Below are 12,847 nucleotides of genomic sequence, written 5' to 3' on the forward strand. Positions count from 1 at the left end.
TTCTCGGTGCATATGTTCCCTTTGGAAAGATCAAAGTCCACCTTCCATTGTTTACTTTGAGAGGTTCGCGACCGTAATGTGCGACACGCCAACGAACAGTTCGCAGCAAAGCGTATTCACCTTAGTGCGTATCTCTTTTAAACCTGTCCATGGTTTCGTTTTCTCGGCCCAAGCAGTAATGCCCGCGGATACTCAAATGACCCTCAGGCACTGCATGCTTCACGAAGCTTAATGTCAAAAGAAATAATGAAATGCATTATAAATATATAATTGTTTGCATTTGTTAAACACACCAAAATAACAAATATAATCGCGCATTAAAGAAACAAAAGCGGTCGACTTTCTGCACACAAGTCTTCATAATATAATACTATCTGCGGTTTTATACGGGCCAAAACCACAACGTGATTATGACAATAACGCTGCAACAGGGGCTAGCCGGAACATCTTCATCTTGTAATGCGCTGCAAGGTTTGAGACCGATCGAGAAAAAAAACGAGGGACAACACAGGTTGATACGCAAAACTAACAGCTACCTTATTTCGAGAACGGACAGACTTACGTACAGGAAAGAAACGAGGAACACAAAAGGGGCGGAGGGAATGCCGTAATAAAAAATGGTAGACAAAAAGCGTATAGAAAAAGCATATCAGCCTGTCAGTGCCACCAACACGTGCCAAGAATTATGTACACGCTAACATGGTTGCCTTCAAAAAGTTAATTTCTTTTTGAGAGAGCGCGATCGAGGGAGCGCTAACGGAGCCTTCGCTGACGTGCACATGAAACGCTTCGGTAATTTCCCTCCCTGTCTGATCTAAAGAACAAAAAACTTTTGAGTCATGAAACTTTTGTGTCATGAAACTTTTGTGTCATGAAACTTTTCTGTCATGAAACTTTTGTGTCATGAAACTTGTGTCATGAAGCTTTTGTGTCATCAAACTTTTGTGTCGTGATTATGAGGCACGCGGTAGTAAAGGGCTCCAGAAATTTCGGCCATCTGCTGTTCTTTAACGTGCACTGATACCGCACACCACTAGGGTCTCTAGATTTCACCTCCATCGAAATACAAACGCCGCGGCTAGGATCGAACCCGCGACCTTTTTGTCAGGAGCCGGGCACTGTAGCCACTGTTACGATGAGACAGAAGATGGAAATCTTGGTAGGCACGTAACAATTACTAAGACGCTTACGTCCTCAACTGTACAGAAATGTGAAGTCTACAACCAAACAGCATTGATAGCCGATCTGATTTCTTTATCCTCCACGTAAATACAAAACTTTTTTTTTTTAGATTCCTTGCCGGTGCAAGGCATAACGCAGAAAATGAAGCCGCACCTTCAAGAAGGTCACTGACAAAGTCGTGAGAATAAGAGCTAGTCTTTTTAAACAAGATTCGAAACGATAGAGCAATATGTCTTTTCTCCCGTATTACCACATGAGAAGAAGCGGAAGAAGAGGGACCGAGGATGCGGACACTGAGCGTGACAGAGGTCAATCACCTTACAGGGTCAGCTTATATTTCGATATTTGCCGACAATAAAGCGAGCGCCGGGTCCGAGAAAGGGCGGTAAGCGTTTCACGACAGTGCGCTGACAACACCCGATCAACATCGAAGATGACGACGAGCCATCTTTTGACATTTACAAGCAAGGCAAGACAAGACAAGAAAGTTCCGACGAAATAAAGGACGCCCCAGGAAACAGAGGACACGGCCGGAAATGTCAAAGACGGCGAGTTGACATCCCGAAGCTCCGGTAGCGAAACAAATATTGACCTCTCTTGCTGCAGCTGGGAAACCAATCGCGACTCGAAGAGGAAAGCTTGCTATGTGTATACAAATGCACTCACGGCGCTGCGATAGAATCGTGAGTTCTCTATACTATTCGAAGGGAAAGCAGGGGCACTGTCGGTACCGCCAGAAAGCCGCGGGGAGACGTGTATGAGCCGGTGAAAGAACGGGGAACCAGTCAGGAAACAAGCATCTTCACTTTAAACATGTTTCATAAAACGAGATTTGCACGGGCATACAACAGCGCGACATCTTTGGTATTAGTGCATTCATAGCTTGGTTAAGCCCATTCTACATCTGTCAACTTGCTCTTACCAGACACGCGCAGGCTTAATTGCGTTAAGGAAAAGGAAGGAAGGAAGGAAACAGAAAAAGGAGAAGGCAGGGAGGTTAACCAGAAACACTTCCGGTTGGCTACCCTACACTGGGGGTTCGGGGAAGGGGAATAGAAAGACGAGAAATAGAGAGGAGGAAAGAGAGAAAAAAGAGAGAGAGAGAAGAGATAGCTCATTCAGTGCCACTGACCTGACTAATGGTCACATGCATTCATATGTCAAATGTTTGAAAAACTTAGAGCTAACGATATAGCGTCAGCTTCAGTGCTCCGGCAAAAAGACTCACTTTAGTGCGCGGATACACTACAATGCATGAAGGACCTAGATGTAGCAGCTTTACACACATCAATGCATCTTCGCGCGCATACGCTGCGACGCCGGTTATCTGTCATGCGAGAGATACTCTTATCAGCACCAGGAAATGTTCGCAGCCAGGACAGGCGATACCCTGCAACAGCGTTTCTTTATATTTTCGCGTTGACCTTACTATAGCCTCCTGCCTTTGCGGAAAGCTGCGCACACTAACCCTTTCAGACGCCACCTATGAAGAACTGCCTGTAAATGCGTCAAATCGATACAGTTATTTCAAGGCATTCGATATTCCATTGCAACAAAAACAACGTCATAATGCCTTAATTTATTTTTGTTATAGTAATTAATTCTAATTCAATTGTAATGAAGTATCTATTTTTTACGAAGTCATTCATGCTCGGTTTTTGCATAGCAGAATGAAATCTTACGCCATAAACACAGTGAAAATTTGTTTTCGGGTATGTCCATTTGGAGCAAATAAAAATTACACTTTTGACGTGGCTCGATGGGAAGGGGCACGTCGAACGACTCGTCGAACAGTGCAGTGCCTCCAGCAAACAAATCAAATACAACAGTACACTGCAAAAATGAAGTTAAATCAAGACAAATCTATTATGCAGAAGCTTCATTTCATCCAAAGCTCAATGTGTCTGCTCTCTCTTAACCCCTGGTCGTTAGAAATGGCAAAAACAAGTGGTGTACACAATTCCGTACATAGCGTGTCAAAAGTTTAAATACTTAAGGCAAAAAAGCACGGCGATGGACATCGTAGGTCATTGCATATAAACTATGGGCCTATGTATGTACAGTGTCAATTTTTATGAAAGGGAACACGCGAACGCGTGGCCTGCGCTCTGCGACGGCTGCCTTCAGCTCCGTCAACCGACAGCTAACGAAAGCTCGCCCGCTTTGGCGTCATCTATTGGCAAACAAAATAACAAGTCATGGCCGGTTGCGAAGCGCTTTTAGATAATGCTGCATCTCGGCTCGCGTAACGGGCGATGCAGGCAGCGCGTCGTCTGCCTGTCAACAAATCGAGCGTGGCGCGCCAGCACTGCGCGAGCTGCAGGAATTGCCCTTAACGCGAGCCGAGAGGCAGCGTTATCTAAAGGCGCTTCTCAACCAGCCATGATTCGTTATTTTTGTTAGGCAATAGATGACGCCAAAAGCGGGCAAGCTTTCGTTAGCTGTCGGTTGACGGAGCTTACGGCAGCCGCCGGAGCGCGCAGGCCATGCGCTCCCGTGTTCCCTTTCATAAAAATTGACACTGTACATAAGGGTTTATTGCAGGAATCGCAATAGTGCTTTTACGGGGCTGTGGATCTGGGTAGAGGAGAATTAACTGATAATTACAGATCAAAGCACGAGTAGGATTACGAAACCAATTAGGAGGTCACAGTAAAACTGCGGAACCACTTTTGCACTACAATATTAACTAGTAAATAACGAACAGCGATGTATGCGAGTTAACAGTTTGCTTCCTTCTCGTCCGTGGCTTGTGTATATCAGCTGTTGCTCTGCACTTTGTAGAACTAGTACATTCGCTTCCTTGGCCGTGTATTTAATTAATACTCACAGCAGCTTGGCTATGGGGTTGACAGAGCTAAAGGCTGCGCTAATCTTGTCTGAAATGAGGAACGGCAGGTGTTAGAGGCTAGGCGGTCGCGTTTTCATTTCAGTTACGCGGACCCTTTGAGCAGTTATGCCACCCTAACAATCCCGATACGGAAACGAATTGTTCAAATTTCAACCTTCAGAAATAGCTACACCAGAGCATAACAAATACCCGTACAATGAGCAAAAATTGAAGCAGACACATTTATAAGTTAGCACGCAAAAGACACCCGAAGCCAACGAAATCTTACGGAAAAGTGCTTAATCCATCTCACCCAAAATAGAAGAATTCTTGAGCCCCGTCACAACAATGTTATAACTAACGGCGTAATAATACTCCACAGAAAGTCTAGAAGCATGCTGCACGCATAACGAATTAGTAATAACTGAGTGACTTGCTGTGAAGCGAGTTTCGCAGCAACAGTATAGGATGTCTTACAGATCAAAGCACGAGTAGGATTACGAAACCAATTAGGAGGTCACAGTAAAACTGCGGAACCACTTTTGCACTACAATATTAACTAGTAAATAACGAACAGCGATGTATGCGAGTTAACAGTTTGCTTCCTTCTCGTCCGTGGCTTGTGTATATCAGCTGTTGCTCTAACTTGCTTTACGCAAAGAGAATGTGCTTTGCTTAGCTGCAAAGTGTAATACTGCTTACAAAAAAGCACTACTTACCCTCGATGAAACAGGCTCGCAGTGCAGTTCACGGACGGCGCAAAGCAAGTCACGACGTATAGTTATGGCACGTGCGAAGAACAATGATTTCCCCGTGGTTGCTTCGGTGTAGCTGCCCTGTGTCGACCACTACGTTGCACCAAACGAAGAATCGCTCGATAACATTCATGAACCGCGCAACAGCGGGGCACACACTCCTTAACTGAGCGACAGCGTGGAGCGACGCACCAGGTTACAGTACCACTCGACAAACAACGCAAAACCCGAAATGTTCACCGCGCTGAGCCCGAAACAAGACGGCCTCGCTAATGGCGTCGCTCTGTCTTACGTGTCAGTGGGGGCCGCAGATTCGCGAGATTTTCACGAAATCGGCGTTGGTCGCGATCACTGGCAACGCGAAATGACGTTAATGGCCCTTCGTGTTATCGCGGTTGGCACGGTGCCAAACAGTTGTGAGTCGTGTAGACGCCCGGACGGGTCCACCGGTAGCCTCGTGATTTATCGCGAAAATTGCAGTGTCACCAAGAACGATCGAACGAGAATTCGGTCCCAGGACCCAGCCACGTGACGTCGCTGGCGGGATCATGTGAGGTTAGGGGCCGTGATTGACTTATTTGGTAGGCGTATCTACGTGGCTGTCTGTCTGCTGCCCTCGTTGGGGAAGTTCCATGATTTCAGGCAAGAAAAAATTGACACGCGTTGCGAATTATTCCTTCCGAAAACTTTATCCTTAAGCCCCCTCCCCCGGCCACCCGAAAGAAAAAGCTCAAGCTATGCGGAAAAGGTGTGATGCGAAGTAATTCTCTGCAAGCTGCTATTCTATTGGTTAGTCGCAACCTTTCTTGCTATTATGAGGATTGGTCCTAAAGGCATAGGCGCCATAATATTGACATAAAGAATATAGCTCTTCAGCGGCTCTCGGCGTGGAAAAGATCTGCTGTACCAGTTGCTGGTAGCAATAACGTCAGTAAGCGCAAAAAGAAAAGCCATATGTTTAAATTAACAGAAATATTACAGAGGCGCATAAGTCTCCTTACGAGCATCGATTGCGAAAACCGAGCGGAGCACACAGAGGCACACGGAGCAGACCGGCGAGGCCGTGGCATCTCTGGGCATGTCAACTATTCGTACTATTTCGTCGTCCATGTCCCCTGACATGGCCACATGACGTGATCACTTCATCAATGTGATCTTGCAACCTAAGCTTCTTACTTAGTTACGTCGCTGTCACATGACGTGATCACATGACCATGTGTTTCGAATTGGGCTAAATCGACTTGAGAATGGGCCACCCAAATGGATGGCCCAAGTAGATTTTGCGAATGGGCCAGGTCGTTTTTTAACGTTGGTCAACCAAATCTTCAGATAGGGTTAAATTAACGATGAGGTGTTTAAGAGGTGGGTTCAATAGATATTGAAACGTGACGTCATGACTTGTTAACGTGGGTTTTAGTACCACTGGATGTTATCGCCGTACGCAGGATTTCCCGCTTCGGGCGGATATAATTCTCCCGCATTAAAGCATACGTTAATATTATAAGCTAGCGTGCCCCAGTAAACTAAGCCACGGGCTGCAGTATACGTTGAAGTACGGACCTTTTTGTCATATCCAGTACCCGCGATTGCGGCATCGTAACGTGTGATTGGTGCTACGGATTAATCTAGGCCGAGGTATTGCTTCCCCCACACAACGTCCAACGTCGCGACGACATGTCTTCCGTCGCTATACGAAAAAAAAGAGCAGTCAGGAAACATGAGGACAAACCTTTTAAGATTGGCGAAAAAACGAGAAGTACGCCCCCCCCTCCCCCCGGGGTGAGGGGGAATGCCAAGTAAGCTGAACCAGCGCAGCACAGCTTGCGTTTTTCTTTTTTATTTGGAAATGATATAGTGAAGCTAACTAAGGCAACGTGTTCCGGCCTTCCTCTAACATCACGAGCTCATCTCTTTTTCTTCTTCCCTCTTTTTGTCGCAAAAAGCTGAAAAAAAAAGGCCGGGTAACTTTAGATCTCATGGTCTTACCTCTAAACCGACTCCTTTTATTGCGACAGCAATTATATGGACAGTCTCGACGGGTTTTTGCCGTCGCCGTCATGTCCCTCCCGTATGAAGTCCAAATTGATAAGATCCCCCCTCGCATCGTATGTTCTACCGCGGGTAAAAGCGCGCGAGCGGGGACGACGAAGGCGGCCGAAGGATAGATAAAACGAGCCGGCCCAATTCCGTCGCTCGGAGGGTGCATGCGATAACATCACCCCGCTCGGGAGGCCTGTCGTCGAAGCAGACAGGAAGCACCCCGCCCATTTTAACCAGCATAAAAAGACCCATGCACCCTCCGTCGCTCGGGGGGGGGGGGTCGCGCGAGGAGCAACTTTGAACTTTGAATCTAAGGGCGCGGTCGCGATCGCTGGCGCGGCCATCTCCACAGCCATCACAGCGGGCGCTACGCGCTGCGCTCTCAACGCGAAGTGACTATGCGGAGAGCAACTTTTCCTGGAGTGGCCGTACTCTCTTACACCAGCGTTTTGTAGTTACGCGAGATCGGATACAAAGCAGTTAGCTGCCAGCCTCACTTCGTATAACACTACAATTTGTTGCTATCGCATTCATTGCTTCGCCCTTGAGGTGAAACTGAATTTTTGAGGTTACGAAAAAATGTATGAGTAGGCTGGCTAAGTTATATTGCTGAGATTTCTGATTACTTTTGTCGTAACATTTATTGACAAAAATTTAGGCTAACACGTGGACAGCAACAATAAAAAATGACTGACTAAAACGCAGGCAACGCTCCCTCGACCTGAACCTAATAAGGATATAGAGGGCATACGCAAATAAATAGAGTTGGAATGTTTGAAAAGGGACCTTACTTTGAGTATTCACCCTTAACAAATGACCACCCAAGCATTCAGTACAGATAGTCAACCAGCGATGCTGAAATGTGTGGCGTCGGTCTTTATCACTTGGTTAATCTCAACGGCTTATTCAAGTTTTTCTCAATGTTTGGTTACATCTGTTCGGAAATTTTAACTGGTGTTTGCCACCCGTGTGTTCCCTTCTTCACTTCAAGTGGTCCAGTGGTGAGTACTGGCGTCTGCCCAATTTCTGTGCCGCATACAAGCTAGGAGTTTTTGCGCACATAGTACGGAGGAATTTTGGTTTTGCCTAGCCATATACGGATTCACTGAAAAATCCATGCGTGTGTGCAACTGCGACATAATAGCAAAATTAATACCATCTTCGACAAATTACACTGGTGCGCACCAGGACCCCCGGCGCTGCGATGATTGTACGAAACGTCGCACCAGGGTGCGATTTGTAAAATTTGCCATAAGGCACCGACGTCCACAGCAAGCACCCCGAGCGATAGCAAGAGCTGCAACTATATACGTTACGGTCGCCGAGCGTCGTTCCAATCATGCATTAGTGACCCGGCGTTCTGATGTTACTTTTTATCGCATGAGCGAGACATTTGCCGGCAGATTTCATAAGTGGTGCCCGTAATGCGCAATCTTGTGCTAAAGAGTGCAGTGCAAAAAGTAATAATAATACCTGGGGTTTAATGTGCCAGAACTACGATATGATTATAAGGCACGCCGTAGTGGAAGGCTCCGGAAATTTCGACCATCTGGTGTTCTTTAACGTGCACTGACATCGCACAGTACACGGGCTTCTAGCATTTCGCCTCCATCGAAATGGGACCGCCGAAACCGGCATCGAAAACGCGACCATCGGGTAAGCAGCGGAGGACCGTAATCACTGTACCAACACGGTGGAGAGGGGGCTGGGGTGGTGTTGTTGAAGTCAATACATCATGGAGCATAATAAAGCATGGAAGAGCGAAAAAAAAAGCCCTCGTGCGACACTGACACGTTCTCAATCTCCAGCTTTCTTAGTATTGCTTCCCTTCCTCAATGTCAGGTATACACTTTCTTTCAAAGCGGAAGGAGTATTACAACAAACTATATACAGAGCGGTAAATTACAAAAGCATAGTAAATATTTCGTCAAAAGAACAAAAGACACGTACACTGATAATGAACGACAATAGTACTTACGCATTCGTAGAGAACAGTACCAGGCCACTACGTTGTTGCAAGAAAGCAAACATGCGTAAAAAAACACCTAGAGCTACCCTATGCAAGACTTAGGTGCCTGGGAGTGGCACTTGCACCGGTTCTTGGGTAAACATGCGTAAAGATGTGACGTCAACTCGTCAGATGTCCACGGACCTTTAGCGCAGCGAGCCCTATCGGATGGGTTTCTGGGGCGTAATTGTTCTTTATAGTACTTTCTACTAATTATATGACTGCAATTTTAACTTACGGCATACCTTAATGTCCACTCTATCATATAGAACCCTTAGGTTAACTCGCTCCATCCCTTTTATATACGGTTTTATTTTTATCAGGCTTTTTGGACAACTCGCACCGGCGCAAGACAGGGTTGGAAAGATAGCAATGAATTCTTCGGTGCCCATGCCACAGATAAAACAAAGAAGGAAAGCGTCACAGCGCTGTAGCACTTGGCAAATAGAGTAAATTAAATCAACTGAACACGAGAATGTATAAGTAAAAAAGAAATGTTTTTTATGAAATCTCGAAAACCCAGAACAACACAAAGAAAAAAGAAGACGAGCTATTATTGTCGAGCAACACATTTCTCAGACTTTCAGCAGGTAAACAATAGTGACTTTTTATTTCTGTGACTTCATTCTGTCTTCTGGTTTTGTACACGCATCTTAAGTAAGAATTAGGAAAAGTCTTCAACAATAAATTAAAAGAAAAAGCGAGGGTACGCTGGCCCACACGGAAAGGATGCTGTCGTCTGTACACAAATCGGTGATCATCACTGAAGAGTTCGGCAAAAAGCTGCGCTACGTAGGAAGAGTGTCCCGCAGCACCCACTCAACAATCACAATATGCAGAGCTCAGTCCAGTAGTGATATGCTCTGAAATGGCAGCACAGTAAGAGTGAGGCGGGCGCTGACGATGTCCACCGTTGTACAGGATTGAAGTCAGCACATACAAAATGTTGCGATCGCCTTCGCGCGTGCATATCTACAAAACAAAATCTTGCATATATATATAATTTTTTTACATTTCTTGCTAAGTTCACACGCACCACACAAGCACTCGCGCGCACGAAAACACAAACACACCAGCTTCGCCCTGTGGTACACGGGAGGCTTGATGCCCGAGGTGTCTTGATTTTCTTCTAATTATTGCATGGCGTATCCATTTTGGCACACATCACATCCACTTGCATACTTTGACGGACTTGACGCACTGAAGTGAGCTGCTTCTCAGACAGCAACGGAAGGAACTTGGTTGGCAAGTCACATCGACGCGTTTACACAGCAGGTATTTCCCACTAACTTCTTGTGTTTGCATCCGTGTGTACGTGGCAGGATCTTGATCGGTGGTCCTGATGCAGGACCGCCATTGTGTCTCGACGGAACGGAAGTGTCTCTTTCGTTCTTTTTTTTTTCGTGTTGAAATGACACACTTCATGTAGATCCATGGTACAAATGGCCACTGGAAGCATGCAAAGAAAAAAGGAATTCCGTGAAGCTTTCCATGGTATTATGGCATTTGAGACCGTGGATCGCCGAATTTCTTGCATAAGAACGCTGATGTAATATGCGGGCTCATAATTAAGCTGAAGTTCAGACTTAAACTTCTTACATGGACCATCCAGATTTCTATGTATGCAAACTAGTTTAATGATGCCTTCATTGCTCGTGTTTCGTCTTTACCGATGCTTCTGTATCACGATTAAGCTCGTCTCGATATCTCATTATACCGCCGGATTTCCTGCTCTCAATTTTGTTCAACTACCTTCGAAAACATGCCTTCATACCTATGCAGGCTACAGAGCATGATAAGGAAGCCTTCTAGCACGTATTAGGCCAATTTTCTGTTACAAAAACGTCGCTCTGTGACAACGCTGTTCTGAAATAGACCCTTTTCATAATCCGCAAGTGCGCTTCTCTGCGCTGCATATTTGAACAACTAATGGCGGCACCTCACTTGCTTAGAGTGGAGACGAGGTCCTAGTTGCACGTGCTGAGGCTTGTCTATTATGCGTATTTATGTCAAGAGAGCCGAGTCTACATTTTCCACGTCATAGCGTAAGCAAAATGCGCTAGAACACGCTGTTTGCAGTAAGTGACTAGCCGCCATTACTTGGGCAAACTGCATGGCAGGAAAGCTAGCTTTACAATTATGAAAAGGGACGTGGCTATTACTCCTCACCTTAAAATCTGAGCGCTGACTTCTCCATCCCGGCTCACTGCTCTCCACTGCTTTCTTCCACTTCCAGGAGGTGTCACTAGGTGTGGAGGATCGTGGTAAATGTGGAAGCTAGGTGGTTTGTATGGTGCGCCTAATAAAAAATAAATAAATAGCCACCTCAATGCATGTGCATTCATGTCAATGATAACGTAAAATTAGCAAAGTAATTATTAGGAATTCAATAGCGCAACCAGGAAAAAGGCAAGTATGTAGGTAGAGGAAGCCGAGTGCGCTATAATGGTTAGCTCAATTAGGAGCGTTCGCACAAACACTCATTAATATTAAAGATAGTAGCTGTTATGCAAATATACTATCACACTGGTATGCGCGGGCGCCTATTGCGTAGTTGCCCTAAACATATCCCGGGAATTATGAGCGCCAAAGGTTGTTTTCTTTCTGCGAAAGTATAAATACATGGGTGCATCGCATTTTGATCTCATAATGAAGTGTATTATGAAGCTTAACACAATATGCCCAATTGAATGCTTTTCAAATACCGCCGAACATCATCGACTTTTAGGGAACGCGCCACTTAAGATGTTCACTCTCATATTGTAACTCTCATAATGTAACTGTTACCATTTGCGCCAAGCGAAAAAGGAAACAGGCAATCAATATTCTCTCACCAGTTATCGTGGAGATACATAGCATCAAGAATTGCATAACGCCTATTTTCAATAACAGGCAATGACATGTGCAGTTTTTAGTTATATTTTTTTGCAGTTACGCTGCTGCTCTTCGTTCAAATTGGGCCTATAATGAGTTGGTATCTTTTACTAAAAGACATTTCAATGCTTAGTCATCATGAATAAACCACTTCACATTCTCCCTACATTACATGCGCTTCCAGTTAAGCCATGCGAAATATTCATGGGGCGCATAAGAGTGCTTACCATCACTGCTTTGCATAGGCTGATTATTTTCATCGTGTTCAGGACGCTGGTCCTCTAACGTCCTCTGACTAGGCAGGCTTAAAGAGAAAAGCTGATTCTGGGGATGTGTTTCTGAAAAAAAGATGTAGGTATTGAAGTTCATGGAAATTTTTTTGTGCGATAACTTTGTTCAGGCCACAGGAACTCTTTTACTTCTCATTCTGTCATACTTACCAGTATTCCTCATCTGATGTGTTAACGTCTTGCTCGCATTCAGCGGCAAGTTCGTGACTTTTTGATTTTGCTGGTTATGCTGTCTTTCGGGGACGCCGCGTTTGGCACCTGGAGAATAACGAGACAGCACATGCTTCCGTTTAAAGTAGAACAAAAGGAACTACTTCATTCTGCCCTTAAGTTTACGCCGAAGATTTAATCTCGTGAGTACGTTTACTGGTACGAGCTTTGTCAAACTCAAAATAACATCATTCTCGTTCTTAAACACATTTCTTTATCAAATAACCCGAGTTCGCAGTTAGCACAGGTGTGTCACCTCGTAATTTCCTCTTATTATCTACGGTAACTATCTGCTAGCAAACCTTATCGCTGCTAATCTCATTTCAGGCGTTAAGTACGGAGAGGCTCTCTCAAAGTCGTAGCTAACTGACCTTGCTCTGGCGTCGGCGTCGTTGTAGAGATGACTGAGCCGTTGACTTGGAAACCAGCATTTTGTGCGGCTCGTGCTACGGCGCTCGCAAAGTCCACCTCGTTGTAGACGGGGTCGTCATACGAACTTGCGCGGCTGGAACGGCCGCTGGTGCAAGAGCTGTTGCTCCTCTCCGTTGTGCTGGCCCACGATGGCGCTGTGTATTGATGCAGTCAGAATAATTTTTGGGCACCTCTGGCAGAAGCTGTTCATCGGGCAGTTATGAAGGATCAACATTAAAGGACCCAT

The 12,847-nt window shown here is 45.5% G+C and overlaps 1 pseudogene; it reads right to left on the reverse strand.

Moving 5' to 3' along the window:
* Positions 1 to 9,396: 9,396 nt before the first annotated feature.
* The window catches only part of LOC119394267 (roundabout homolog 1-like), a 57,193-nt pseudogene continuing 53,742 nt past the window's right edge, over positions 9,397 to 12,847 (reverse strand).

This window comes from Rhipicephalus sanguineus, chromosome 5, assembly GCF_013339695.2.
Source record: "Rhipicephalus sanguineus isolate Rsan-2018 chromosome 5, BIME_Rsan_1.4, whole genome shotgun sequence".
Lineage (NCBI taxonomy): Eukaryota > Metazoa > Arthropoda > Arachnida > Ixodida > Ixodidae > Rhipicephalus > Rhipicephalus sanguineus.